Raw genomic sequence first — 6000 nt, 5'->3', positions numbered from 1 at the left:
CTTTCTTCACCTTCAGTGGAGTGGTCGGTGCCCCCTTGTTATCACTTCGTTTTGTTTTCTGACTACCGAACAATATTTAATGGAAAGCTCTTAACTGTCTTCCGGTTTTAGTCAAAGAGTCTGGCAGAAACGAGCTGACCTGCAGGTGCACCTACAACAAGGGCTTTGGGGCTCCTTGGGCCACAGAGAAACAGACCTGGAGACAAAGTCCTTTAAGAGTCAAGGAGGAGCTACGGGCCACTTTGGCGCTACGTTATTATAAACCAGAGCGGGCTTTCTTTTCAACGATGACATGAAAACAAGGAGATGGATCAGTTCTGTGCTGCCCCATTCCCCGGGTAGCGTTTTCTTACACTTTTACAGAACGGAAGAGTTTTCTCTTGAAGTTTGAAGAAAACAAGGGAAAACATGTGCCTGGGAAGTGCCGAGTATGGTTTTGACTCTGGCTGTGAGGTTCACGCTGTACTCATAACATCCTGTTCTTCTCTGCTGGCTGTGATGTGGTAGATAGCAGTCCCTCCCTGGGCTGTTAACAGCTGAGCTCATTTTTCATAAAGATGCTGCTCTGTGAGACTGAGGAAGTGGGCCATGGCCACCTCCTCCTTCGTTACTCTTACGGTTAAGGATGGGTTTTCCCAGTGGCCCTTGCCATCTTCTCTAAAATTAGGTCTTTAATGCCTCTGGGATATGTGGCAAACTTAAAATTTTACTGGAAGCCCACAGAGTATTAGTGAGTGGGAAATGTGCCTCAAAAAAGTCATTTGTTTAGCATAGGAGAAGTCTGCTCTGTCAAAACCTGCAGCTACGGAGTCAGAAGAGGAAGAGTGGCTGCTGGGGGAAGGTGTGATGCCACCTGATACTGAGAAAAAGCAGAGTAAGAGCGATCATCCTAGGGACTGGGATTTCTGCCTTTGGATCCATCCCTTCAGTAGGGGACTGGAGCGCTTAGAGCTGACTTTTTTACACAATATACTTATCAGTTTCCAAATGACCTTGGGCCTAAAAATCACATCTATTACAAAGGCACAAATGGAATAAGGAATAGAATCTCACTTCTGTGGTCAGGGAGCTGACCCAAAATTAATTCATTGTATTTGGAGATTCTGAAGGCATAACTAGAATAGAAATGACTTCTGCTAGTCAGTTACAAAGGAAATTGTTCCCCTTCTGTCTTCAGTGAGTTGCAGAGTCACTGCTTTGCCATCCAGGAGATGGACAACATAGTAGGTGTGTTTTTTGAATGGCTTTTATTAGAAAGCAAGATGGTATCTATTCTTGTGATTGTGCTTCTCATTGAGCAGTTCCAAAATTTGCCTCATCACTGGAATCAGGAAGATGCTTTAAAAAGGACAGAGAGATCCTTTGTCAAACTGAGACCTACTGAATAGCACCAGGTAAGAACAAAGCCATTCATAATTTCATCTGGGTGATTATTTTAATCAGCTAGGGAGCCACCACTCTATTCTTCCCTCCTTGGGATAGATAAATTGATCAGATTAGTAACTTGCCATTTGAGATCTGTAGGCATCACCTATTGGACAGGCCAGCTTTCAGTTAGGGGTGGAAGGCAGGGTATGAAAAGTGAAGATTAGAGGGACATGGCAGAAGCAAAATTGGACTGATTGTTAGCAGCATGGTAGAATCATATATGAAGGCCCTAGATGGACATAGAGGATTCTTGAGATGGTTGGCTGTCTGGCTACCCACTCCAGTATCCTGGCCTGGAGAATTCCATGGACTGTATAGTCCACGGGGTCACAAAGAGTCAGACAAGACTGAGCGACTTTCACTTTCACAACTAAACAATAAAACAAAGGATACCACATGCCCATTTACTCATTCAGTCATTTAATTCAGCATCTTTTATTGAGCAGAACCCATGCTTGTTGGGTATGGGGGTAGGGGTTGGGGAACTTAATAAATAAAACACAGTCTCTTCTTCCCTCTAAATGGCCCCAGTTCTAAGGGCATGTAAGAAATTAAAAGGAAATAATCAGCTGTCCCTGGGCAGGAGAAAAGGGTATGCCAGAGAAATCTTAGAGAAGGAAGTGCCTGACCAAGGTGTTTAAGAATGAAAGGGAGATTCACCTGGAAAATAGATCCAGTCTTCTCAGGCAAAGGCAATAGCTTGAACAAAGGCAAAATGGCCTGTGGGTCTATAGAAGTTTATGAATCAATAACGTGCCATTATAGTGTGAGATGGAAAGTGGTGGGATATCTGGTGATTTGGCGGCATCCAAATCATGCGGGGTCTTCAGTGTCCACACTTCTGTTCTAAGGAAAGACCTTGGCACAACTCCAACACATGACCATATAAACACACAACAGAAGAGAACAGAGGCTGTTCAAAGACACAGGTGAGTATTCATGAACTCTTGCTTTTATTATGTATATACCTTGGAGTCAGGGTTGTTTAAGATTCTACTTCTCAGAGAAGCTGGATATATTAGTATAGCAACTTACAACTTTTAGAAAATTAGTATATTTTTTCCTTAGCTGCAGGATATGTTTTTTTAAAAAATGAAAACCACTTCTTGCTTCGATTTGAAAATACCTTAATTTGAGAGACTGTTAGTCATGAAGGTGTTTCCATAGCAAACATGTGTGGGACATCCTAGCTTTGTTGGCAGTGGTTCAGGGGAACTTATCTTATTAAATTGGGACAAGGCCTGGCTTGATGGAGGATAAGGTCATGGCACTTTTCCCATAGCATGAGGCCTCCATTTAAGGGCAAGATAAAGGAAAGGCAAAGAGCAAGAAGAGAAAGTGCTGGAATGAAAACAAGTAACAAAAGGAAGATAAAAATGGAAATCCCAGTTCAATGTGAATAATAGGCATGCAAATGGTGCTGCTAAAATAGGAAGGAACATTACTTTTCAAAAAGGCAAAGCAAAGGAAAATTGTAGTAGCAGAAGCATTTTGCATGGTAAAATTGTACACTGTGTATGCCTCTCAGAAGCAAAGCCACCTACTCTAATTTTTCCCAGCACGATGCTGTGAATCTGGTGAGTCATTTTTTAAAGGTTTACTACAAAGCTCCAAAAATCTGCATATATATATTTTTTAAGTATTTGGATTAAATCTTTTTTTCCAGCAGCTGGCCACTAATGCTCCTATTTTATAGCCAAATTTTTCACGTGGGCTACAAAATAACATACTTTTCAAAAATTAGTAAGCTTATGGAATGATCTCTACAATTATTGTTAATTAAAAAAATCATGGTGCAAGAAGTGTTTATGGTATGCTGCTCTGAGAATAAGGTAGTCTGAATATAAATTTGCTTATATTGAAAAAAAGACTCAGGAAGAAGATACTTTGAGGGAGTGAGAGAGGAAATGAGGTCAGAGGGGACAGGGTTAAAAGGTAAATGTGTGAATATATTTTTGTTTCTGATTTAAATTTAAAAAACACACAAGCATTTTACATAACTGTAAAGCAAAGCTAATCTCAAGACAAAGCAATCTTTAAAAATTGAAAGCAAAATGGCACAAATGAACACGAGTCTCAAATTAATACCATAAACTCAGAGAGAAAGTACTTCAAGTGGCTAACTCATCTGTAGAAATACCCTAAGGGAGCGGGGGTGGGGTGGGGGGAATGTCAAAAAAATTTTAAACTGCGTTTTCTAATTTTATTGTTGATGATAGTATTGTTACTGTTTTAGATTCTCTCTCTCCTTCTCTCCCTCCCTCTGTGTGTTAGTCGCTCAGCTGTGTCTGACTCTTTGTGACCCCATGGACGGCAGCCAACCAGGTTCCTCTGTCCATGGAATTTTCCAGCAAGGACACTGGAGTGGTTTGCCATTTCCTTCTTCAGGGGATCTTCCCGACTCAGGGATTGAACCCCAGTCTCTTGCACTGCAGACAGATTCTTTACCAACTGGGCTACCAGGGAATACTATGTGTATACTATGGAATAAAAAAATGAGAAATTATGTTGGTGTTGGGAATTAGATTTTTGGCACGGAAGAAGGTCGTTCAAATATAAGATCAAAGAGGTTAAGTAAAAACCCTGTGGGCTTGAATTTGTGTTGTAATTGTCAGTTGAAGTTGTGATGTATTTTAATACAAGAAAATGTAGATTCTCTATCTCTACTATCTTTTTTAGATGTGTAAGAGGTACTCACCTAGCTGCTGGTATAGGGGAGGACTTTGGGGGTCTGACTGCTCCTTATTTAGACTTTCTTTGAAGAGTCCTTTCTCTAGTTTTACCCTCTCATCCCTATCTTCAGAGATACTTGGAACCTTCAGTTCCTAAAGCATTCTGGGTTTCTTCTGCACAAATTGTCTTATTTCCTATTAGCATTCCTCTCTTCAGGCATAAAAATTAGCTTTATCTAATCTATCAAATATGTTACCACTTATTCAACTGTTTTCCTTTCCTCTCTTTGTTTCCCATACCTCATTTGCTATCATTTCCTCCTCAGTTCTTTGCTATTAGTATTATTGATTTAGAGTGTCAGTGTGTGCATGTATGCACTTAATTTCCTTTAAAGTTTTTAGAAGCATTTCAAAGGAAATAAAATAAATATGGGTATTTAATTCACTATGTTTAATCAGTAGATTTACCTTTAAATTTATTTATTTACTTATTTTTATTTTACTTTTCTGGCCATACCACGTGGCTGGTGGGATCCTAGTTCCCCAAGCAGGGACTGAAACTTGGCCCTTGGCAGTGAAAGCATAGAGTCCTAACCATTGGACTGCCAGTAAGTTTCCTAAATTCTTAAGAGATAGCTTTAAACATAATTAGTTTTGGATAACAAATAGAGCTCATCAGCATTATATGCTCCCAGAAAACAAAATAAGAATGTTAATACTGTTTCATTTCCTTGTGTTTCATCACTTCCCAATTGCGGATCATTTGAAATTTTAGTACAATTTTTTTTTCTATTAAGCATAACAATTTAAGTTCAACAATACACTTTTAATTCTTTTGTTCTTTTTACCATGCTTTCTTATATCCCACATCTTTCCTTATCTCAGCTTCTTAGTTTCATTGGTATATAAGATTGAATAACTTGTTCACATTTTAGTAGAAATTGGCTCAGATTATGGAGCTCATCCCAGCGACTGTGGAGACAGAAGAAGACATCCTGCAAGGAGGACATGTGAATATCTCTGGCTGCTTGTGACAATGAACTGCCCCAGCTCTCTGGTCTCAGAGCCCAGTCTTGTATTTTAGCCTGTGGGCAATCACTGCTCTGTCTAGCTCCATGTATTCAAGAGGTGGGGGGCTGGCTGACAAGCCTAGTTCCTTTGAATGCACTGCCCCAATTAATCACTGTGACAATTGCTCCCTGACCTCCTTCTGCCTGAAGTTCCCTGTAATCACTCTCATTCCACACTGCTTCTCTCCTGTGTGCTATTCTCTGGTCTTGTTTCCCTGAGAATTCAAACCTCTCTGCTCCATATCTCTTACGATGATCTTCCTCTTTGGTGTTGACATTACTCTTTCTTGTTCTCCAGTGCTGTTATGAATATATTTCTTTGATCATATCACAGACAGAGTGGGAGAGAGTGTGTGTTCATTCCACTATTTTGTTCCTATTTCTGGATTACATACATAACATGTAATAATGCTGCTAACATATATATCGTATGCAACAATGTCCCTGCTAACCAGCTCCTCTACTCTTGCTGTGTTGTTTCAAAAAGAAATTTTAATTTTTTAATTTGTTCTTCCTTTCCCTTCGTCTTGTCTTTTTTTTTTTTTTTTCTTAGCTGTTTCTCCTTATTTTTGTTGAGTATAATTCAACATGATGGTAAAAGTCTGTCTTTTCAGCCAGCCACACATAAAAACCAAAAATAAAATCTTAACTCTGTTACTTATTTACTATGTGTACTCTGCCAAATGGCAAAGAAAGAATTTCCAGTATAGATTCCCCTACTGGTACTAAGAGCATCTGTAAAATCACAGTCTTGTGAAAGAAAGCCAAAAACGTACAATGGAGGTAATGTTGTCCAAAATGGTTTTCTTTAAATGTACTTATCTTAAAAG

At 39.5% G+C, this 6000-nt stretch overlaps 1 long non-coding RNA gene across 1 annotated transcript in view; it reads left to right on the top strand.

Moving 5' to 3' along the window:
* The first annotated feature begins 574 nt into the window (after positions 1-574).
* Positions 575-6000, top strand: part of LOC139183063 (uncharacterized) — a 45165-nt gene continuing 39739 nt past the window's right edge. The window contains exons 1-3 of the long non-coding RNA XR_011566529.1: positions 575-874; positions 1302-1394; positions 2280-2357. This is a non-coding gene — a long non-coding RNA (uncharacterized lncRNA). The remainder of the gene's footprint in view (positions 875-1301; positions 1395-2279; positions 2358-6000) is intronic.

This window comes from Bos indicus, chromosome 5 (genome assembly GCF_029378745.1).
Source record: "Bos indicus isolate NIAB-ARS_2022 breed Sahiwal x Tharparkar chromosome 5, NIAB-ARS_B.indTharparkar_mat_pri_1.0, whole genome shotgun sequence".
Classification (NCBI taxonomy): domain Eukaryota; kingdom Metazoa; phylum Chordata; class Mammalia; order Artiodactyla; family Bovidae; genus Bos; species Bos indicus.
The sequence above is the reverse complement of the archived record's forward strand: the minus strand, read 5'-3'. Positions and strand labels throughout refer to the sequence as shown.